General features: G+C 38.5%; 1 long non-coding RNA gene across 2 annotated transcripts; it reads right to left on the reverse strand.

The window, feature by feature from the left end:
* Positions 1 to 9444: 9444 nt before the first annotated feature.
* Positions 9445 to 22127, reverse strand: LOC116231763 (uncharacterized). 2 transcript variants are annotated; one of them, XR_016468812.1, is made up of 6 exons: positions 22043 to 22108; positions 20424 to 20551; positions 19069 to 19252; positions 16066 to 16152; positions 14605 to 14712; positions 9445 to 10818 (listed from the first exon to the last, which is right to left on the reverse strand). It is a non-coding gene; the product is annotated as an uncharacterized LOC116231763 (long non-coding RNA). The 2 variants fall into 2 exon arrangements; XR_004167528.2 differs by lacking the exon at positions 20424 to 20551 and having other exon boundaries at positions 22043 to 22127.
* Positions 22128 to 25308: the final 3181 nt, after the last annotated feature.

Raw genomic sequence — 25308 nt, forward strand, 5'->3', positions numbered from 1 at the left:
TCATATAAACAGAGACGGCACAGAACGATTTAAAACACCAGACAGGAATGCCAAATAAATACTTACTCTCTCACCTCTGCCAGTTGATCTCATCATGGGAATTCAAGCAGCACAGCTCTCAGTAACAACACATTACAAGATTTTGGCTGCCCTGATAACACAGCTCATCTAAATGACAGCTTAAACAATGTGTAGCTACAGTCTGCCTGAACCAGAAAGACGAGCTTAATTAACTAATCATGGCAAAATGCAGACAGGGGGAGCCTGAGAATTTCCTGACTTGAGAATCAGTTGTTAAAATGTCTGAGTTTATTCACTGTAACATACAAAAAAAAATGAGGATACCCATAAGGAAATAAAATACATAATTTTGCAGAGGAACAAGTTGCATTCAATAGTGTAAAAAGATTTTGAAATCTGAAAATCCCTGATTTTAAGTCCAGTTATTTAAATCATATTTTCTCCTCTACACACAAAAATCTACATAAGCCTTAGAGAGGCTTTGGAAAAGATCTCAGGAAGTAACTATTCAGCGAAATTAATTAATAATAAAGATGGAGATTTAACAACCCCTTGTCTCCATTTACCCAGGAAAGCCAATAAAAATACATGGGCTGTGGTAAGAATAAATCCAAAGCACTTGTCCTGCCGAGCATTGCACTAAGCAGTGAGGGGAACACCTTGAATACACGGATTCCTCCGCTCATTAGCTAGACATACATTTATAAGACAGATCAATAAAAGTCTTGCAAGATGTAACCCATGGAAAATATGGTGACACCAAATCTTCGTCAGTACTGGTCAGATTCAGATCTGTGCTGAGCGCAGCAATGGTAAAGAAGTTAGAAAGCAAACAATTATCTGATAGAATTGATAATGAATATTTATATTTTCAAGCATTTTTAAGTTAAATAAAAGATGATTTTATATGGGTTACATATTTACATACTTTAATGTATTTAATGATTTATCAAACCTTTTTTATTTCTTTTATTTCTTCTTCTTTTTTTTTTTCCTGTTGACAAGCACAAGAGAAACATTTAACTGTGGTGGGTGTCACTTTCTAAAACAAGACTTACTTGCTTCATAATTTCAAGTAAAGGAGAAGAAGTCTTCCACAGTTAACCTTAGTGACTGGTAGTGCCTGGAGGTGCTGCCCCACCAGGAGAGAGAGAAAAAGAAGTTCAGACTTTTCATCAGCCGTTGCCTGTCACCCTCTCCCCCACCTACATAAGCCTTACATTTATGGTTCCATTTTTCTCCTAAGGACACGTGTTTCATTCAGAGGTTATGAACCCAGTGGGGTAAATTCTGCCAGCTGGAACTTTGCCTGCAGAGTTTTCCCCCCAGCTCTTCTTAAAGACTTTAGGGCAAAGTTTCCTCACTCGAACACAAAGTAAAACTTCAGATTTATATATATGTATCTTACATTCTTTGACTACAAACTTGTTTTCAAAAGGCCCGCAGGTGTTTTCCTTGCCCTGCAGGAGCTGCTGGCAGGCTCACAGCCCACCACAGACAGCCCAGGAACCACGGGAAGGAAAACCACTTCGGAGCTGCAGCCTTCACTCTGAATTTCCCTGGGTCTGTGTATTTAACTCACGCTTAATGATTTTTTTAAATGTAGGTTTTGAGTCTGAATAGTACTTTAAGCACTAAACTGTCTCCTCAGTGTTTGGAGGGGATTAAGTTTAGAGTTCATTGTGTTGTCTGTCATTTTAAAAAGATTAGATAGTTCAGTTCGGCTCCTACCGGCAATGTAAAAGTCTCCGTATTTATTGACTGTCTGGAGTCATTATCAAAGCTTCTAAAACCAATCGACACCTTGTAAACAAAAATCCCATTATTTGAGTGATCTCGATAAGATTTACATGGTATCTGCACTTCTGTTATGATCGATCAAATCGTTAGAGAGATTCTTACTGTAATAATTACAAGACAAGTGATTACGAATTCAATTAGAAAATTAAGATTCACACCGTTTTGAAAACACAAATGAAAATAACACTTTGTGGTCTGTCAGGCATGATTTGCAGCTTTGGGTTTGGAATGGGAAAGTTCTGAGACTATAAGGGTTTCAAATTTTCTTCCAGCAGAATGATCCTCTCAGATGGAAGGAAATGATATTTACACCTGGAGATTTGTCCCCTGACTCTTTGTACGCTGATAAAGAGTATCATATAAAGGAATGTGAAGCACTAAAATATTACCATGTGGGTGCAGAGTAGGAAAGCTGTATGTCTTTAGTCTATAGCCATATTATTTTTAAACTGTAGGAACTATTTATTTTTCAAATAGTATTGAAATCAGGTGAACTAAAAGCCTAGATATTGAAGAGGCATTCCTGAGATATTACAGGAGACTTTTGACTGGTTTTAAGGCAGTACAGAGCCCAGTGTCAGGGCTGGCAGCTGACAAGTCCACAGCTGTAACTATTACTGGGACAAGCAGTCCTGTTGACCATGCCCACGACTAGCATTTGTAAGTCAGATGCTATAAATGCAGCAATGTATTTCTGAAATAAGACATCTTATTTCATGGTAAGTATTTAAAAGGTGATCCTTTGTAAAATTATAAAGCATAACTGACAGGCTGAGTTCAATTTAATTTGAGAATTTTGGCATCTTTTTTGCAATCTTGCTATCATGGCAATGTTATTTTTCACTGTGATTCAGACAGGAGATAAATTGAGGTACTTCAGAAGAGGTGAGACTTCTCTTACACTTAATGCTCTCATTGGTTTTTAAAAAAAGAAGTTTTGGAATGCACAAATTGTGCTCAGCACATCACAGACAGTTGTGACATAGACTGCTATTAAGAAAAGCCTATTCCCATTGAATTCCAAGTCTCATTGTGCAACAAGTCATTGTCCGCTGTGCTCCTTCTGACAGACTTCTGTTTGCTGACACTCACTAAATACTTGCTACTGCAGATGTTAATAAATCAAATCTGTTTGTTGAAACTTTGTATCTTGACAGTGCCAAGGTATCCTGTAATCTACCACAAAAGGATCAATAGGAACACATGAAAACTTTACCACTGTGGGACAATATTGATTTTGTCTTAGAATACTTGGCTCCAAATCATTAAAATCAATGGAAGTCTCACATTGACTTCACTTAGTTTGGGATCAGGTTTCTAGACTGACAGTTCCTCATGCAGTTATTGTTTCTTAAATTTGCAGGTGTGGAATAGAACAGCACTTTCCAGACATACCTGTGATGCAAACAACAGTAAGTCCTTTCCTTAGCAAAGTTAGGATAAATCCTTACCCTCACCACCCTTCATTCAACTGCAACTATATCCCAAGGATGAATTTAGTATATATTTATCGTAATAACTGTTATTCCACTACATATTTTCTTGGGAAATACAAATTAGGTGCTCTTCATGACAGGCAGCCTGTGTGTCTTGGTTCTTCACATTTTGTCTCCCCTATTTTGTCACACTTAAACACAAAGCTTTAAGCAGTGTCCTTTCCCATTAGAATACTTTCTCAAAGAATTTGTAACCTTCAAGACAGAGGTCTGTGTAATGGGATTATAACCATAACAACTACACAATAGCATCATTAAAAGCACTTCAGTTACATTTACTTTCCTGGTGCTTGAATTTATTGCTACACTGTAAAGTCTCTATTCAGGAAAAAAAAAATACATTTAGCTCAATTTATGGAGCTGTCTTTGCTCAAGAGAGATTAGAACTGAAATGATTTGAGATAGAATCAAAGAATTCCATCTTTTTAATTAGTCTGTTAAAGGCAGGAGCATCTAATACAAATATTTAACTCTGTTGTTGAGCACTACTGCCAAAGTCACCAAGAGGAAATTTATAGGGAGTTCTAAAGTCACTTGACAATGATTTTCTTGTGTTATGACTTCTCAAATTGCTGTTTATTGCCAATAGCACTACATTTCAGCATAAACAGGATTCATGGGATTAGTGCACTGTCCTGGTAAAGATGTTAAATCTTCACTTTGAATGAGCTATGGTAATTGAACTCCTTTCTTTTTGTGTAAGTAGTGCCTTTAAACAAGGTTAGCTATTTTTATACACACTAATGAATCACTAGCTAAAAAACCTTTTTGGTCAGATGCCAGGCTTGCCTTGTTACCTGCTGTTCTCAGTAAATATAATGCATAAGGTGAAGTGTAGGGTGGGGGAGGAAAGGAAATTACTACTTAATGTTCTAATAAGAAAGAAGACATGAAGCAGTACTGGTTACAATATTTCAGCATCAGTGGTATTATACTTGTATAAGGGATAAAAATCTCTTGCCCTCCTATAAGGTAGCTAATTCAAATCTGCCCAGTTTAGTGTTTCAAACATTGCATGAACATTTTTTTATGAGTTTGATTAACTCTCTATTTCTGTGATTGGACTGAAGCACAGAAAATCTTAGCAGACAGCTGGAGCCTGGAGTACCTCACTGTTTTAAGAATAGTCCAATTCATCTGAAGTTCTCTTTTCAAGAAGGGCTGAAGAATGCTCTGCTCACTGATTGATATTGGGATTCACTTTGTCAGAGTTCAAATGATTCCTAAACTTCTGAAAAAATAAGGGACTCAGATTCCCTGCCTGTTACTTCACCAGTCCACTTTGTTTCAAGATAATAAGCATTTTAAGTACAACACATTGCTTCTAATGTTAGAGTCTTTTCAAGTCCCATACCATAAACAGTCAGCATCTTCAGGATAGGTTTGGGAGCACATTTGGCTGAGCCATTCACTTCTCTTTCCTTGGCTACAGGGGTCATCGCAGCATCACTTGCGGGCTGGTTTCCAGGGAGGATGAGCACACCATGCCTGTCAGCACAAGCTTTCCTTTAGGGATGTATGCATTTTGAAAGAGGAGAAATTAAAATGACAGATTATGCCATTTTATCATTTCAGCTAATGAAATATGGAAACTTGTTTTTGTGTCTTACCTCACAGTCTGAGTACAGCAACTCCCATTTCAGCATGGTATCAGAGGCTACACCTATACCAGGAAACTAATCAGGGCTGGCACCCATTCTATGGCCCAGTCAGCAAATGGCATACATAGCACAGATCCAATCCACACAGCGAGACAGTCACTTGTCTGGGATGGCCTCATCCTTTCTGACTGCTGGGAATGACCTGGTGGCCTCTGCCATGCCCTGAGACATGCCCAGGCACTGCAACAAGGACAGCTGTTTGTTAGGGGCAAATGCCAGAAGAGAGATGATAAAATAAAGCAGACATCCCAGCCCTGACAGTATTCCGTGTTCACCCATATGGATGCAGCCAGACAGATGATCGCAGATGCTGTGGCCTATCTGGGGACCCAACTGCACCTGAGAGAGCATTACAACCCTCCCAAGTGTAAATTTTTCAAAAGGTCAGAAAGTCGGAGAAATCCCCTGACAGGCACCATTTCCCAAAGGCAGATGGGAGGAGGATTAGCTGAGGATGCACCCTCACAACACCTGGCCCTAAATATTCCACCAGACCAAGCGCTTTCACAAGGTCCCAGCACAAAATAAGAGGGCTCTCCTCATTGCAGAGTTCTCCCATGCAAAAAGGGAAAGGTTTGCCCAGGCTTATTTAAAATCCCCTCATGGCATCAAGAGAAGCCTGTGAGGTGGGCAGCAGGAAAGGGAGGCAGCAGCAACAGCCAGGACTTGCTCTTTTGGTGGGGAAACCAGACCTGCACAGCAGCTTCCAACTCACAGCCCCTGGGCCTGGCAGGGACTGCCCTGGGTGAGGGTCCAGGAAGTGCTTGGTTTACCCAGCTTCAAGGCTTTGACAACAGAAAAGCTTTCTCCTTGCTGGGTTACTTCCTAGAGGTTCTGATTTTGCACAAGGATAAATTTTTGTTTTTCACATTAAAAAGAAATGAGTTTTCAGTCACATTGGATTTTGTTCATGAGGAAAATGTTAAGCTGTCTGATTTTGTGCAACTGGCAGGAAGCTGCTGAAAAACTTTCGGGTGCCTTTAGTAACCTTCCCTATAGTTAGCATGCAAGTTCATCAGCGTAAGACCCTAGGCACAAATAAAAGCTTTCATCATCTCTTTCTTCTTTTGGGAAGTGATTTCATCTCCTTCTTCCTTATTTTAATTTACAGATTTTGAGACAGAGGAATTCACATTTATTGGCCAATGATTTCATTTATTTAATTCTTGTTAACTTCAATTCTTATGTTTCTCAGGAGAAAAACATGAAAGAACTTGATCAAATTTAGGAATGCCTACTTAGCAAAGTAAAAATGTCATATTTCTGATCTTCATTCTCCCTATGCTCCCTGTGACAGTTCCACCTAAACTGGGCTGCAACTGCAATTTTCTCTGCCATAACATTGCAATGACTTCCTGAAAACTGGTGAATGATTGTCAAAGTTCATCCAAAGTATTTCACAAACACAGAAAAAATTTCAAGAGAAAACATTCAGATTACATTAATAATCTATCCAGTAGCCAATACTACTCTTTACCTGTCTAAAATGTCTTTTTTTTTTTTTTTTGCATTACAATTCTCATAAAAATAAAAGCCTGTCTAGTTTTATGACAGCTAAATCAGTGACATTCTAGCAATGACTGATGCAACCACCAAGTCATGCCTACAGATCCCAGATTTTTCAGTATTCATTGAATGTTTGTTTTTGTATGTGAGAGTTTATATAATTTTTCTCCATCTGAATACCACAGTGTACAGAATCACAATTCTCAAACTCAGAAAAAAGAACTTCATACATATTTTTAAATGCATCAAAGCATCTATCAGTAAGAAATAAATTGTTCTACTGTCAGAAGGTTAGGAATGGATTCTCACAGCCAGGCTACAGTGTATACATGGGGCAGACCTCTCTTAGATGAGAATAGGACAGTTCCACTATGCTATAGTTCATTACAGGTATCTAGTGGGAATATTTTCACTGAATGCTTCTAATGTCATACTTGATCACAGTTGTCCTAGGACTCACAGCTGGTGTCTCATATAAAGAAGGAAAATAGGAAGTCCTGCACCAGATATAATGAAGCATAACAAAAGACAATTGCATCATTGTGACTCATGCCACAATGTTTGTATCTACTTTTTACTACAGACATGGTAAAGCAGACTTAGTGAAATATTCCTCATTGAATTTGCTAGTTGATTTAAGAGCTAACCTAATCAATCATCTATTGACTAGTGCCAATAATTCAGAGATGGAGATCATGAGTTGTTTATAGCATTTATGCAGTTAACCAAGACTAACCTACACAACCAGCCACTTGTGGTTAAAGTTCTAGGAGGTAAGAGGTCACTAGACACTCCCCAGTTTCTAAAGTTCTAGACAGGTGGTAAAGAAGGGAGTGTATAGCAGAGTCATGGCTTTTATAGTCAGGAGATTTCTACTTACAAGCTAGAAGTTCAGAGATCTACTCTAAAGTGAGAAGAACCACAACCACCACTCATCCCCCCAAAAAATAACCAACACCAAATCAGCTTTCCACCTCACCCCTTAGAACAGCTCTGAAAGATTTTGAAACAATGGTTGAGGTGAAGAACAATTGTGTGCTACCAGCAGAAACAACATTAGAAAACAACAACAAAAATGTCATAGATCAGATTCTACATAACTATACAGAGTATGTATACTCTGTATCAGTCGTTAGGAACAGAACTGACCCATCTAAATCAAATACATGTTCACTACGTAAAGACTTAAGGACACTAATTTACTCAGATAATGGTTACTATCAAGGTTTCTAGAAGTATGCAACTGAACTTGAATTCTTTAAAATTGTACCAAATTTGATATCAAATCCTCTCTTGGAAAGTCATCCATTATTTAATCCAATGCAGCTATTTTGAAAATCGTGCCTAGATAACACATCCTATCACACCCAAGAACAGATTGCATATGTTTTTAAAAGCCTTGTGTCAATTATACATGTCAACAACACAGTAACCAGTAATCACGCCTGCCCTTGGCAAACATTCTTTTAAGAACTATAAATGTGCCAAGCACTGCAAGCTGCATCTTCTTACTCCAACTCCTTTACTTACTCAGCTGCTGGATTTCTTAAAACTTCCAAAGCAGCCAGTGCCAATTCCAGTTCCTAGTTTGTGTATATAAGTTACTGAATTTTTTAAATTTCCAATCATCTTTAAGATTAAAACAATTTTTTATTAATTCTTAGAACATACTGAAATGACAATGGCATTGAGTTCAACTTCAGGTGTTCTTTAGGATTGTAGATGGACTTTTGAGACCATTTGATGTAAAAGCACAAGGTAACGTGGAAAAAATAAAAGTGGAATAGCAAAGTATCTTTATCATCGTAATATATTTACCTAAGTATGTAGTTATGATTAAAGAGACAGCTAACTCACTGTGTAATGACAAGAAAAACATCTGCCTTTCAGTGCGTATAAAGCTACTTAAAGAAGAGCTGCTATTTGCTTGAGAATAAATTTAAGAGCCTAGATTCTTGTTAAGCAAAATAGAGAAGCAAATATGTAAATGAACTGCTACATAATTGATACTTGAAGATGTTTTCATAGCATTTAATACTTGTCATTTTTTTGATTAAACATCTGACAGCTGCTCAGGAAGATGTGATTAAATTTTTCTTGGGAATCCAATTACTTGTAAAGCTTTCTTTTACAATGTATTTTGCAGAATACTACACTGTAAGTAATCTTATTTATATTTTTTTGCATTTCTAATTAATGGTGAGTATACCAAATTCAGGATTAATTTGTGCGCTTATTTAGCCCCTTAAAAAATTTGACTTATAAAATCTTGCAACATAATCAGAGAGCCCAATCATTAAAAGGGATGCTGTGTTATTAACTAATTGTCTACACTTACTATCTATAGTGGTACGATGGGTTATATCATTGCCTTCTAATATATTTTGACTGAAGAAGCATCATGGGATGTGGTCTTAATGCAATAGCTGCAAGCTCGCATGACACTGAAGAGTCCTCAGCACCCAGCTGTGTGCTGCACTTATTCTACTCACTTCTTTAATTTAAGGGTATAAAGAGGAAAACCCCTTTTATTAAGACTGACAGTGAATTCAATTGCCATTTCCTAGTCAAACAGGCGTAGTCTTCAGATCATGAACTGGAGTTGGTTAGACTCATGGCTGCCTTCAGATGAAGTCAGTCCTTCTCTTAAATACACCTAGGTCCTGTTCATCTGGGAATAAAGTTTTGTATGTGCAGAAGAATCAGAGAGGGTAACCAGGGACTGAACATGTGAGATGCTTTGTTGACCCACAGAACAAGGATCTAAGCTTAGACTGATCAAAGTCAAATCCTTCCTTCCTTGCTCAAATACATTGTCATGAATATGGTACATACTTGCACTGCCCACTAAGTCACACTACTAAATAAAACATTACTATGTTTATAGCTAACTTTCAAGTCTCAAAAGGAAAAAAAAAAAAAAAGAAGAAGAAGAAGAAGTAGTAGTTATGAACGTCTTAGTGAGAATAGAAAGCCTTCAGGAATTTGCTGTAAAACACTGCTGAGGATGATCTGTCTCATCCCTCAAGTTCCAGGTTAGCTGCTCAGGAGAAACACCACCACAGCAAGAACACCCAGAGCTGCTGGGAATGGGGTGGTGCATGTATCCAGGAACAAACACAGCAGCTTGTTCTCCATCAGCTTAAAACAAGATAAAAATAATGATTTGGGAAACAAAAACAAATATGACATGACAGCAATTTATTGGTATTCTAAAAGAGCCTGTATTCACAAATGATCCCTACAGCATCTGAGCATCACAGACCACAAATGAACATATTGCTGCCCTCCTAGGTAGGGAAATATAAATTATTTCACAGGTGGGATACTGAAGCATAGACTTAATTCACTGCATGACTTACATGATGATTTTAAACTGAAAACAAGTGACAAAGCAAAAAAATTGAATCCAGGTTTCCTAAATCCCAGCTCAGAGCCTTCAACACAAGAACACCCATCCTCTGCAAAAGTGGCTGCATATTTCTGGTACTTCCAGGTGGAAGTATTCCAACAAAAAAAAGGAAGTGGAGAAGAGCATGAAAAAATGAAACAAAAGTAAGTGTTACCAAAGTTTGTGTGTTTTTGTTTTTTTGTCTTTTGTTTTTTGTTTTGTTTTTACAGCCTCAAACTTGGTTTAAATTGAGGGTAAGTCTCTATAATTTTTTTCCAAAGCAAGTTTATGTCTGCAGAAAAGCCTATGAATTGCTATCTGAATTTTATTTTTAAAGCAGTTTAATGATTATATCCAGAAATACAAAAGAGAGGAAAGCAATTTGGAAGTTAGATAATTAGGGTTCAATTTTATGGATAGTCTCATAGGAATTTATTGCCTAAAGTGTAGGATCTTCTGCCCAGGACACAAGTTTCCCGATCGTTCCCTGAACTGAACTAAGAAATGAGAATGGAAGAAAATAAATCATTTTTCAGACTTCTACTATCATGACTGTGCAAATGTTGTATTCTTCTGAACAGATAACAATTCTGTGGGGCAGAGAAGCTCATCTCTGACAGTCATTGAGTTCAGACCTGATCAAGCATAAAAACGTGGTCACAAACATAGCTGATTGACCAAGATGTTCATCAGTTAGACAAATAAACAAACAAAAAAAATCTTGAAGAAAGACTGTGTGTAGTGCTTAATGTCATGCAACCCCGCATTTCCCTAAAAACAGATTCACCATCTATTGAAAACACAGCCAAAACCTTACACCGTTTGGATAGAAGCTTGTTTGCATCCTATAGTGTAATTACTTCAGCTTCCAAAAGGCGACAAGTGGTCAAGGTAGGTGTTGTTTTTCAGTTTGGCACCAGTCTCCCAACAAGACGAAAACAACCTAACAAGACGAAAACAGCTTGTGGTAAATATAATAGCTGGCTGCTTGAACAATAGCAATTAGGACAACAGCCTAAATCCTGTGGTGTCTCTGGAAAATGCGTGAATGGTCTTGCTAGTCTGCTGATAAAGAGTTTAAATTAACATGTATTAGCATCCCTAGGAGTCCCAAAGCAGACCCAAAATGAGAAATTTTTCAATTGGTGGTTCTTATTAAAACAGAACTTTAAAATTTTCATTTTATGTGTGCTCTTGAACGTGGCCTGAAGGACAATTAATCAGGTTGAAAATGGGCATTTAGGGGGTTGGAGGAAGGTCAGGAGCAAGTGGGAGAAGTAACAGGCAGAAGGAATTCTGTTTAAAAAGCCTTGCCCTAACTGGATAAGGGAATTTATTAATTCAATTGATTCAACTTTTCATGCTCATTAAAAACCATACACCATAGACAGTTAAGAGAGGTGGACCCTTCCAATGTCTCCAGTGGCACACAGAGTATCAACACCTACTAGAACATGTAATATTTTGTATTAGACATGTACGTTAATCAGTACAGATATGAACATCTATATTTAAAATAGCAAAGAAAGATCAACTTTCTCTAAACAGTAACAGTAACCCTTTTCACCCACCAAATCCAAAAAAGCTTTTTGAGTGCACTTTTAGGGTGGTGTGATATTCCACAAAGCAGAACTACACAAAACTTCCAGTTTTCACAGTGTAAATGTGTACGTGTGAAGTGCTGTACGACTGATTCATATCTACAAACTTGACTCAGAGCACTAATTATCCATACTGAGTAACTGAAGCCATTTTCCCTCCACTAAAAATTGAGGCATTCCTCATAAAGCATCTTTCTTCAAAATAGTTATTTTCAAAGTAGAAAAATTTTGTACTTGCATGACAGTTGAGATTGAATCCTGACTTTCATTTTTGCTGTATAATCAAATTGAAAGAGAAGGGGAAGAAAGTTTGGCTTCAGTTAAACAAACAAACCCTCACTTTTGAGAAATGTCTTGTTTTCTGCCTGGTAGCAAGAGTTTGCTTGCAACTTAAAGCTCTGACAAAACTCAAGAACAAAGTCCAGAGCAGTAGGTCCTACATCTTCAGAAACTTTCCTTAGCTCCACCAAGTGACTGGTAGGGCCTATACAGCCCCTCCTGTGGGAAACGCAGTTGGAGGAAGGAACTGATAATGAGAAGACAACAAAACACCTCTCAGGGTTTCCTTAGCACAACAAGGCAGGTTGGACAGCGATGGAATAAGAAATGCATTATTTCAGTTCACTGAAGGACCTTCAGAAAAGGATCATAGAATGATTTGGGTTGGAAAGGACATCAAACCCGCTCTAATCATCCCTACAGGTTCGGCCTCTGTACCTCCCTTCTGTTCCTAGGACATCTTCTCTCTGATCACAACACTGGCTACTACAGCAGTTGTTTGATGTAGTTTGGAATAATCTGTGGGCTGATGAACATTTAAAATGAGGAAGAAAAAAAAAAAAAAGGAAAAAGTTGTTTCTACCCAAGTTATATTAACACATTATTTCACAAGTAAGAAAGAGAGCAGACATCTTTTACTGCCAAATATATATATATTTGACAGATGTTAGTAAGCAGAAAGAGTGTTACACCATGGATCTGAGAGCAGACACAAACATAAAATTCACATTCTCACTTTTGCATCACTTGTGCCATTAAAACACACACCTGAAGCACATGGGAAGGGGCAGAAATGGGTATTGGGCTCCACAGCAAACAGACATTTATGAGCCACCATGAAAGCAGCCTGGGCTGAGTAAAAAGGCCAATACAAACAAGTCAGATATACAAGGGGCGTGGAAGAGGGTGGTATTGAAACCCAGAGTCAGCACAGAGGAGCTGTTGCTCAGAAGAGAAGTATTGCTACACAGTTTGAATAGGCTTCCTGTGGCTGCCCATGAAGACTAACATCTGGCAAGGCAGCCCGCTGTACTGAAGAGGGAACTCCTTTATCAGGGCTACAGAAAATAGAAACAGCCACAAAGGTGGGAGAGCAGGTTCACAAGCCCTAGCCGAGCTTTTACTGCTGCTCTTAAACTCTTGGACATGGTATCTCAAGCTTTTTTGTCACACAATTCTGTGGGTAGCCTCATATCATATCAGATTTTCTCAAGCCGACTAAAACATGTGAATTCAAAACTCTACAGGGTGTTTTTGCAATGCAGGCAGGCATAGCACTAGTGTACACCAAATGAATCTCTGTTGGGTTTGGCTTATAGTGTACAATAAAATAAAATAAAAAAACAAGTAATATTTTTGTTTTTCAACGTAGTTTACATAGTAAAAACAGGCAAACCATGTCACTTTTTTAAAAAGTGATAAATTTAAAAACAAGAAGTGAAACAGTGCAGATACCTGAAACTACACCAATTCTGCTTGCTTTGCTACACTACCAACAGAAATAGCTCTGTCCTGTTTAGATAGACTTTGTTTTGTTACATGACTGCATATGCAGCGAAGTGATATCAAGTCCTGAGGGTCCACTCCTTTGATGAGTTAAGCACACAAAGGCCCACATTTTGATGCAATCTGATATCATATATTTAAGTCCTAGACAAACTGCAACTGTGAGGAAGTGATAAACAGAACTTCCTGCACAAAGCTGCCTGAGATAACACTTTCCATGGACTGGAAAAAAAGAGACATGATTGCTACAGAACTAAAAGGGAACTGTTCTGCTCTTAATAAATAACCCTTTCTTTTTCACGTGGCTATTGCAAAAGCCAAGGCACAAGTGACTAAGATTCAGCAAGCAGCTGAGCGGTGCTACTCACACATTTCTGAAGTGATTCTTTGAGGAACTACAGGCAACTCTTTGCTCTTCAGAGACGTGTTCTCCTGAAAGCTCCTATGCTGCAGCTGGAGCCTTGCAACTCAGAAACCTTCCAGCTAGTAATATTCTTACTTCCATTTAAAAACAAAAATCTCTAAAGGAAGCCAACCACAAAACATTTACTCATAAGGAGGAGTAAAGAGTAACTGCTTAAAGAATAAGTCTAGGTTGCCTCCAGTGTAGGAAAAATCCTGTAGAAAACATGACTTGTTCCTTCCCACAGAGTTTCCCCTCAATTTTTCACCAGCATCAACTCAAAATGCAAGGAATTTAATATATTTATAATTTTTTTGATTTTACTTTGTGAATATTTGAGCAGCTGAATTTTCCTCACAGTAGATCTTGTGGGGGAAATGAGCTTCGACTTGTTCCGGTATAAAGAAAGGGTCTTTGTGAATTTTTGCCTTGAAGCCATTATTCTTATTCTTTCATTCAGTTCTGTGCACATCTTGCTACATTTTCAGCTCATATTGTTTTTTTCAAAAGCACAGGCTGTGTAACCAGTCCAGAGAGAAGCAACTGCAGCATATTAAAAAGCAATCAAGCGCTACCAATAGCTGAAGAGTTTTACAACTTCTGCTTCTGTTGCAAATTTATGAAGTAATAGGGGAAACATAATGACAGGCTAAATTAATGCAACAGCTCTGTGGTGATATTCCCAGAGATCTGCCCTGCATTGTGTTCCTTAACACATAAAGAGTCCTAGTATGAACGTTGCTTCTGGTCCCATTGGACTCTGTGTATTGGGGATCAGACCTAAAGCTGACCACAAAGAAGGCACCAAGTTTATGATCTCATAACTGTTGAAGCTGCCATTAGCGTGCTTGTGCTGAGCCTGAGCAAACCAAGACAGAGCCACAGAGAACCCCAAATTATTACATATATCACCAAAACTCTTTTAAAGAGTCTTTCTCACCTTTAACGAGTGGATCGTTTCACCAGTCTGAGTCAGATCACAACCACAGCAGCAATCTTTATGGCAGGCAGGAAAAGAACTGGAGAATCAGATTTGCCCCCAAAGAAACTGTAAGTGGGAACACAACCCAGCAAATGCTAATGACTATGCAGCCAGAGTAATATACTGCAGAAAATCCCAAGCCTTAAACTGAAACCTTTCACACCCTCAATAGATTCACCATAGCAGGAGCTAACCATAATTATTTTCTGGATAGCCTTTTTGTCATGTACTTGAGAAAAGAACCAAAAGTTGTGGCTGACTATCTACTTTCAACGCATTAAGAGAGAATAACTGCCATGGTGGCAGCAACAGGTTAAATAAAGTAAATTAAGCAAACAAGAAAACAAACATTTGCCAATTTTGTCCTACTTTCATTCCTTCTACAATATCTTGAGAATACTGAGAGAGTTTGTAATTAAAGGTAAAGCAAACAATTTTTAATCTTCTAACTTTGTTAATTTTACTTTGAGCATTTGTATGTTCCCACCCCTCAGAGTGATTCCCCCAGCAGGTGAGTTAATATAAATCAGCTGGACAGCAGTTTGCCTTTTTCAGGTATGAGATGTTACTTAATTACTAACCTCACTTCATGAGCTCATGGGCTTCTTGTTCACTTGGGAATTATGGTAGAAAGTCATTGAACAAACATTTTTATCATTATCAGAAAGTTTCATTCTCATTACACTGAGTTATCTTGAAAGCACTATTCAGTACAACATTTGAGTAACTAGTTTATTGTTACTGAGATAGCCTGGTGATAGGCACTTCAGGAAAAAAAAAAAAACACCAACTGGAGCAGGCAGTAGACCAAACCAGAAGCAGCAATGCCCTCAGTCTCCTCCTCTTTTACTACAAATGCAATTGAAAACCTTCACAGTGGCAGCAATCTCATGAGTTCTTTATCTCAGCTATGAATTAATTATTGATTTTTCAATTGCAAAAACAATTCAGCAAAGCAGACACTTGTGGCTGCACAGAATGCTCATATGATGTGAATCAGTGGACAGAGGAGACTTGTGCGTCAGCAAGTAATTCTTAAAACAAATAGAATGTCACTTAAATAGTGTAAAAATAACAAATAAAAAACTATTTGATTTTTAGCATTGCTACTGTGCCAACTTTGCTCTGCCTAACAAGTCTCGAGAAGCTTCTCCTGGGAATGTTTACATTGTGTTTCTATCCAGGCCTCATATTTGCTTTGAATTGTGACAACAGTTTGACCGTTTTCATGTTAAAAGCTTCCTGCCTTTGTCATGAAAAGAGCTTTTCATTAATATCTGTAGACAACAGTCAAAACAGGAATTCAGGAATACTGCTGCAAACTGTATGAGGACGTATCTGGAAATGCTTGTTCCCCAGTACCACTCCCACATCACCCCCTGACCACAGCTTCAGCACATCTGGGACCCTGAGCCATACCAAGAAGGAAGTAAGAGAGCCTTGGGGCCCGAATCCAACTGCTGCTGTCTGGGAGGAGGTAGGGTGAGCAGGTGGTGCTGCAGGAGCCTGAAAGCAAAGGACAGAGGAAGCATGGAGAGGGACCCGGGGCAGAAGGACAGGAGGAGAAGGATCTCTCATCCCAACCCTTTTTGGCCTTTTGGCCAATGTTTGTAGTTATGAACTATGTAGTTATATTTGGGGTATAGCCTGAGGAATTCAGGATAAACAGTGGGATCTGTCCCATTAACCTTAAGTACACATTTCAGAGCCCCTGGGAATGTGGAAGTAGTGCAAATAATACAAAGCCAGCTATGCTGGCAGTTACAGAAGATATTTATGCATTTAAAACTTTCAAAAATTATCAATTTTCTGGTATAACAGATGAAGAACAGTTGGCAAGAACACTCACATCCTGTTAAGGTATGAAAAGTAATCAGTGGAAAACATTTTAAAGAGGTCTTTATGCCTATAATATGTGCATACATATGTATATATAGTAAATGTATGTGATGAAATTTTCACATCTGATATTAGTCTGTTTGGGTTTTGATGTTTCTCATTTAACACTGCAGAGCAACTTGGAATTTTCACCACTCCCAAGTCAAATAAATTATTTATGTCAAAGGAACTTGGAATATAATACCTCCCACCTATGTGAAACTCTGTATAAAGGTAAGACCACGTATGGGACCAAAATAAAAACTGGTCAGGCAGAAGTCTGAGTGTCTTTCCCTGGAAGAATTATTTACCTCAAAATGTTAGAGCACTGGAGAGAAATCGGAAAGTCTGATTCGCATCTCAGATTGTCTTAGTTGAGTAATGAATAGTTTGAACTTCCTTTTTTTTTTTTTTTTTTTTTCAGTGTAGTCAAATAATGATTATGCAAAGCGTACAATTCTAAACAGCTAATTAAACAGCAGCCCCACATCTTTACAGCTGAATAAGCAGCTTAAAAAAAAAAAAAAAGCCAGAAACAGTGCTACTTATATAACTTCTTCTAAAAAACAGGATCAGCTACTTGTAGTTGTTCACCTCTCTACATATTTTACCTGAGCAAATTGTCACCACCTACAGGACTCTGAGATTTTTCTATTAGAGCATTTTCCATTTGAAGCTTTCAGGGGAGGTACTCTATTTTCTAATGGAAGCCATCAAGAAAGTATAAAGAGTAATGCAAACAACTGCAATAGATACCAGAGAGCCAAGATGCATCTTCACTCAGGATGAAAGCATAACCAAATTACATAGTACCAAAAGAGACAAGAAAGCCTTACCCTTTTCCAAGGGTAATTTTAAAATGGCCTTCAAGTCAAGTGTGTTTTCTTCCCAGCAGATAAGTACAGAAACTTATGTAATACATTAATTCCCATTTAACTAAGACTCACATACTTTGAGACTCATGGCAATATCTCCCAATAGCTACTAAAAGGCTGCTTTTTGAACACTGTCCTTGAATTAAGCTCGACACCTGAGATTATATAATTCCAGCAGTCTTATGAGAGCTACTCAGTGCAACAGAAGAAACATTCTCCAGAATCAATGCATTTGTCTGCAGTTCATAAGCAGTGATCTTGACAGTTATTACAGCCTACTCTGATACAAACAAAAGCAGTAGCAGGAGTTATTTTAATGCCTATTTGAAAAGTTCTGTGATCTTCTGGACATCCATTAGTCAAGCATCATTTCTTCAAAGCTCATTAAAAAAACAACCAAATGTTGCAATAAGAGTCACCTTCAGTAGTTTTTAGTACTTTTTTTTTGAAACCTGGAGAGAACCTGAAATAAAACAATTCTTATTCAAGCACCACATTAGTCCAGTCACAGAAGGTTGGTTCCTCAATAATGTAATTTAATGCCTTTAGCTGCTCTTTATACACACTAATGGATGCACTTAACTATGAAAAAACAGACATGGATACCTAGGAACTGTTTTAGTAGGAACAGCACCCATGGTAGCATTTTAATCAGATGTGGAGCTGTTTCTCTTTCTAGTTCCCATTGTTGTAGACAGTTGTATTTAAACTTGAACTCTGAACAAAACTATCAGGCACCTAAAGAATAAAGCATTTTGTCTATAAACATATAGGAGTAATATTTGACTCATATGAAAAAAAAAAAAAACCAACATAAAACCTGACTTTGTTAGGAAATATTCATTAATATCTTATTTGGATTTGGACACCATCTTCTTAAACCCATCATAACAATTTCATTTTCAGAATCATTTTAGCATTTAATTTTTTGTCCACATTTGCATGTACTTAATGGTGCATATCATCTATTGCTTTTGGGATATACACTAAAAATAATCAAAATATGAAAGCATAAGGTGATTTAGAAATAAGAAAGACAGCGTAAAGCTTTTCACATCTTTTATGACATCAGTGCTACTTTGTGCAATGGGATCAAATATCAGATTTGTACTTCGACAGCCAGCTGGCTCAAGTACTTAGTATTTATTGTCCTGCTATCTCGAAGTGGGCTCCTGAACAGCAGAGAAAACTATGTGAGACATTCTTGAAACTCAGTTTAACTAACTTACTTTCCTATGTCCCCAGGGTGTTAAGTGAAGTCTGTCACTATCCCAGAAAAGTTATTTAGCTCCTCGGCTTTCACAAACTTATATATCCTCATTATCTGCCATTTCACTTGAGGATTGCAGAAGACCTCACCTGAGCCATAGCAGCTAATGAGTTTATGCAGAGCACAGGGATGAGGTGCCAAGCTTGCTCTTCCCCTGGAAAACCATCACTCAGGTGTGGATACAAAGATGGCTGTCAGAGAATTATCTGGACATAGTTTTTCCACTACTTCAAACCACTTCATCAGAAAAAGGCTGACTAGAGGATTTCTGCAAATGGTTGTCTCCCGAGACACTGATTTTCAGGTCACAAAACTTTCATCACAGGCAAAATTCAGCATTAAAGAGCATGGTTAACTGGAGCATCATGAGGTTACACAGGGCTCACTGATGTTACTCACCAATCTCTGGAGAAGCACCGTTGAAACTTAGGCTTCCTGAAAATGTTGGCTAGTGAGCATAGATGCTGTGGTGAAAGGGGCAGCCTTACCGTTGTTCAGGTGTGTGATCTTACTGCATCTGTGAGAGTGAGCAGCCATGAAACCACATGACCAGTTAGATCAGGAAACTTCAGCTGAAATTAATCTGAAAAAAAAAAAAAAAAAAAAAACCCCACAAATAAAGTGGTTAGTTTTCACTAGCATGAGTTATCACAAAGTGTATGGAGACAATGACTGGGGAGAGAAGGACCAGAAAATCCCTTTTGACTGCAAAATGTCTTAAAGCAATGACAGAACAATTAGAAGGGGATTGTAAGCTACCACAAGCTTGTAGGAGCATTTACAAGAATATAAAACTGGGCTGTTTAGAAATAATATATTGGCCATATGCTTCTACACTGTTTCCTGATGAGGATTCTAAAAATTCAGTGAAGCTCACAAACAACTCCTTGGTAGATATCATCACTCCAGCTTTACAGGAATGAACCTAAGGGTGAAACATGGGTCATTTACTTGAAACAAAAAGCAAGTTTGTGGAAGACAAACGGAAACAAAAATCAAAAACACCAATTCTTGATTCCCATCACTATGTTAATCAATATACCAATTGTGACCAACTTGCGGAACATTAAGAAATGCCCCCCTGAGTATTTGCTATGAGTTAGGCAAATGAGCAGCTGTGTCACCACACCAGCACTTGCATGGCTGCACTGAACAGCACATCCCACAGTGGCTGGTGAGCTGAAAGCCCAGAGGGAAAAAGGCAGGAACAGAGGAGGGAAGGCAACTTGAGAAAGACACAGGATAGGAATTAGACATGGAAATGAAACCAAGAGATTTTAACAGCAGGTTCTCAGGTGTTCATGAGCTTGCACAGGATCTTCCTTGCCATGAGATTTAGAAGGGAGCCAGTGGTTACTGTGCTGTCAATAAGAATGTGTATCACCCCATGTGCCTACTGTTTGGTTATAATTCCCCCCAGCTAACAGGGAAAAAAAATAATACTACCAAACTAATACTATTGGAGAAGGAAAAGAGATTTTACTGCACTTCAAAAACAACACATTACATAATGGTAAAATGATCTTTTTCCCTTCTTCGGAGCTTGTATGAAGCCATGCAAAAAACAGATATTGTAGACTTTGGCATTTCCTTAAGCTTTATACGCAAATGTAGAGCATTGCTTTCTCCATAGAGTAATAGAAAACAGATTAACACAATTTAAAATGGTTCCTAACCCTGATGTTCCTTTATACCACTTTGGATTTGCACAAATGATGGCAGAAGCTGTGGGGCAATGGATATTCATACCTCACCTGTTTTTGTTGCAGATGCTAGTTGGCTGTTAAGTATTTTTATCTTGTGGTTTTATAGCCTCCTCTACAACAAATAAGCAAGAAGCCTCTGTCCTCAAAACCATGAAGAATGGAGAGTTTACACAGGCCTTTGAAAGATAGCAAGATCTGATGAGTACACAGCAAACAGGTCCACCTTGTAAGATTCAGTGTGTACTGCCTCATTTTTTCTTATGTATTAATAATGTTGTTTATAAAATGTTCTTTTCTGAGTTAGAGAAGTCATCTTAACTTAAATTGTAGTAAATTCTGTTTTAGCCTCTTCAATATTTCTAGTTGCAATGCTTAACTTTAAAGAGGCCCAAACTCTTCATTCAGTAAGCTACGAATGAACCATGTTCTGTTCCTCCAGACCTTATGTGGTCTCTACTGCTCACTTTAAAAAAAAAAAAAAACCTACTCAAAGTGGAATTTTTACAGGAATTTGTTATAGCCTAATTTCAGGTGCATTATCACAAATTCAGAAGAAACATCCCAAAAGCAGTAGAGGACCTTAACACTGCCACGACCATTGCATACACACCAGAACATAGCTCTCTGAAGAACATCCTGAGGCCAGACATGGGAAATGCTTAAAAGATCCAACACAACCCAGCTATTCCAGGCAGGAGTTTCTCCTGTGCACTATAAACAATATACTAAAGGCAACTTCCTTAAATGTTTGCTGGAAAGCCATTTATGTCATTATTACAGGCATTTCCCTCAACGTTTTCATCTTTGTTGTTTCAATCTTTGATAGTGCGGGAAGGAAATCAGACAACTTGTGGATATTGCTGCTACCCTTCAGTTCTACTGATAATAGTTGTGGAAACATACACATAAGAATAACTTCCTGAATGAAACAATATTTAGCAGGTATAGAAGCTTTTGTTCTTGTTGTCTAGAGAATACATAGTTTTGCACACTTACGGTGACTTTTAAATGCCCACAAGAAATACCACTATAACACATTAATATTCTCTTTGAGAAGAAAAAGAAAAAAGCAGTCAAATCAAGTGCTGAGCTTCCCCCCCCCCCCCCCAAGCAAATAGATACACACTAGCTCCATTCTACTTAAGCCAGTTGTGTCATAACAGGAAGCGTTGCTCATTCTAAATTTGATGTTGAATTATTTTTCAACAACCAAGATGAGTCCTGGACATAACTTCATTCCTTTTTGCTTCTTAATCTTGAATAGATTTTTCAAGACAAGAAGCTGGCATATCTGCCAGCTGAAACACATTCATTTGCAGAAGTGAAAATACAAGGCTTTTATTTTTCTGCACTCCAAATTAAAGAAATTCTGAGTGATCTGATTGAACACAAGCATTAAAAGAAAAGAAGTTCCTAAAGAGTATAGTCATAAAAACAAGAGTTTGCTTTGATTGTTGTTTTTGTTTTGCTTTAAAGTAAGATATGTTTCCTTAAGTGGCTTATATTCTTATAAGATAACAATAACCTGAGAAATAAGAATAGCCACACTACCAAAAATAGCAGATACCTACTATGGTGGATGACAAGGGAAGAGAGCAAAAATAAACCAAAATGATGGATAAAAACAAGGCAAATCAAATCAGTTTTTTACAACTTCTTACACTTACCTGTTTCTTTAATCATAAACTTTAAAAAACAATAAGGACCTCACCGCTGTTCATTTCAGGTCTTCAGAATGGAGGCAAGGAAACAAAATGGGCCAGAGGAAGTAAACTAAGTAAGAACAACAAGATAACAGGTGTTTCTTATTTTTGTTCATGGTAGGTGAGTAGTAGGCTCGTCATTTCCTGAGACAAAATTCAGACCGCGATTTCTAAGAAATCAGAGGCTTTGTAACTTTATTAAGCTTAACTTCTCCTTTCTCTGTGCTGGAATATGAAGAATTATTGGATAATCATACTACGCTACCTAGTTAGCAGTTTGGAACTTTAGGATACACAGCCTACTGCAAAGTGCTCTCTAATTTTAAACTTGTGCAAAATTGGCAGTACTTGTGTTTCATAATGGGTTAAAGACAGCAACATCTTTCCATTTCAGGCCACTGTGTAATATAGTTATCCAGCTCATCTGAACTGGGTTGAGTCTGACAGTGAATGGAAACAAAGCATACAATCTGATGCAATAAACAATGCAATACGTGGAGTTGGCGACACCTTTCTGTGGCACCTGGGTCAAGTCTGTGTCTCTTTGCTCACTTTCCACTGAGTAAACAGATGCCAGAAAGGTGATTCTCTGTGTGTCAACCTCACACGTGAAAGTTGCTGAGACAGTGAGATCACAGAGACTTTGCTTTGATGTCATCCTGGAAAAACAGAAATACTGAATCAAAGGTGTCAGGACTTTCATGTGAGTAAAGAGCCAAACCCATGAGCTCAGTGGCCTCTGCTGACTGGCACTGATGAGTCCTCAAAAATTGATTTTGCAGCAGCTCAGCAAAGGAAAGATGCTGTGCCACTGGTCCCATGGGCTCAGCAGGTTCTCATGAGGATGTCATGACAGCAGAAGTTCTTACCTTCAACCCACTACACCGCTATTTTTGCCTCAACAGCAGCTCAGGAAATTAAGCTGTGTTAGAGAAGTGGTAGCATCACCTGGAAGACCTGGGGCACAGGAACAACGCAGCCACCTCACCTTGTCTAACACTGCACACAGACTGGCACAGGCAGGAGGGGAGCTCTTCCTACAGCATTTTGAAGCACAGGTGCCTCCTTTTCCTCCAGGGCTGACCCCCAGAAGATCTCTTCACCCCCCGCCAGGCCTTACAGGAAAGAGTGCTTGTTGCCACCTCATCGCTGCCACTGCACACAGCGAAGGCAGAACCTCTGTGCCCCTGGGGACAGCAAGGAGGGCGGAAGGCCAAGCCCAGGGAAGGAAAGAGTGGGTGGACTGAAGAAGGCACAAATATGTCTGACTCTCCACCCACCTTCTAGTGGGGCTTACTGGGGAAATTGTTTTGTTTGCCCACTGTTTACTCTTCCTGAAGCAGAAGGAGAAATTAAAGCCTGTAGCTGAAATAGTCACTGGACAAAGCCAAGGATGACTGTGCCTTAAAGGCTATGGTGGGTGGATGCTGACAACAAGGAGCAGAGACGTGTGACAACTGAAGTTCTTAAAACACGTTGTGTCCTCAGCTTTGGGACATCTTGGCAGAACAAAAGCCGTCAGGATTAGAACTGTTTTTTCCTTTGTTTTATAAGGGAAAGTGGTCATTATACCTGTGACATAAAAAGTATCATTTTCAATCTCCTAAGCAGCTGACTTTCCACATACTTTCTCTACCAAAAGTCAGTCACTAAAGCCAAATGCTCATCTTACTCACAATGTTGAAGATATTGGCTTCTATGGGAGCAACCATACAAAAAAGAAGGATAAGCAGGATGCTTTTTCCATGTCACTGGACTGACTGTCCTTATAGTACTGGACAAAGTTCCGACCTGATCTGAAGGTCTGCAATTCATTTCATTTAGGTAACCATAAAGCGTGCTTCCTAAATACACACCCATTTCTTATTTCTAAGAGAGTTGCCACACTGGGGCTGTCACACATCTAATTCAGTAATTAGCCAGCATTTTTTCAATGAATCTACTAGTAAATCCTTCATCTTCCAGAGCAGGTCAGTGACTGGGCACTGGGCATCAGAGCAGCACTTCTTACTCATATTGCAGTCAGCTTTTCATTACCATCTTACCAATTCTGGTAAAACTAGTCAAGCTTTCTGCAAGCAGAGTTTGACAAAATAAAAGATGCTACAGGGGAAATGGAAACCCCCAGGTTCTTTTTTCCCCTCCTCAGGCTTTCACAGCTCTCCCTGCGGTGCTGCAGCTCCTACAGTATGTTGAGCAATGAGTTGCTCGTTCCCACAACCTCACCTGTATTACAGCACACACCAGGAGGTGGTTTCTGAACTACATAATCTTATGGAACCAGCTTATCTCATCAAACAGGGGCCACATAATTCATCTATTTTTGTGGAAAATGCTGTGGAGATTTTTGCTATCTCTTTGCAAAACAAGCAAATAAACAAAAAGAAGGGAAGAAATGGAGGTCTAGCCATAGTTTTGACTGCACCTTCAGCTCCCTCAGCAGTGGAGCAGCAGTTAGATAACTTTGGGCCACTTAGTCAATTTATTTTTGTACCATCAAAACCTGATTTACGGTCTGAAACTTATCTACTATAATACAGCCAAATGAACTTGAATGATCAACATATTATAAAATGATGAAAAACAAAGGTTTTAAGGAAATGACAACTGACTCCTCTCCATAGCAGCACAGTGCTACAAGAGACAGCTGTAATGGCACAAATGGGTGGTTTATCAGCCTTCTGCCAGGGACTGACAAAATCATGTCAAATGAGGCATTAAAGCTCTGCTTTAGGAAACTGTGATAAATACCAGCTAATCTACTGACATAATATATATTGAGTCAAATATTTAGTTTTGCATTAAATCTAAATCCAACATTAGAGCATTTCCTCTTGATTAAAAAGGATAAAATGTAGATGTTATTTTATGCTCCAGTTCCCACATCTAATTAATGCTCTGCATTCGGAGCCATTTCTGACATTACAAATGTATCAGCAAACATGCCAAGGAAAGGGGGGAGGCACAAGGGAAACAAGTGCAAAATCTATATGCTTAATTCATATTTCTCCATTTGCTGTAGCTAACATGTTATTGCAGAGACTATTTGCAGACACTTGCCCTGCTAGTGAACAGCTAACTTCCCTGATTGCTTGTATAAACAGTCTTCTAGATGTGGAGACAGACACTGTAGGAGAGCACATCGTTAATTTAATTTTAGTATCATTGGGAATTAAACGTGGGACATTAATTGGTTCACAGTAAACTTTGTCTAGGCAATATAAGCATTG

This window comes from Phasianus colchicus, chromosome 8 (genome assembly GCF_987193195.1).
Source record: "Phasianus colchicus chromosome 8, bPhaCol1.hap1.1, whole genome shotgun sequence".
NCBI lineage: Eukaryota > Metazoa > Chordata > Aves > Galliformes > Phasianidae > Phasianus > Phasianus colchicus.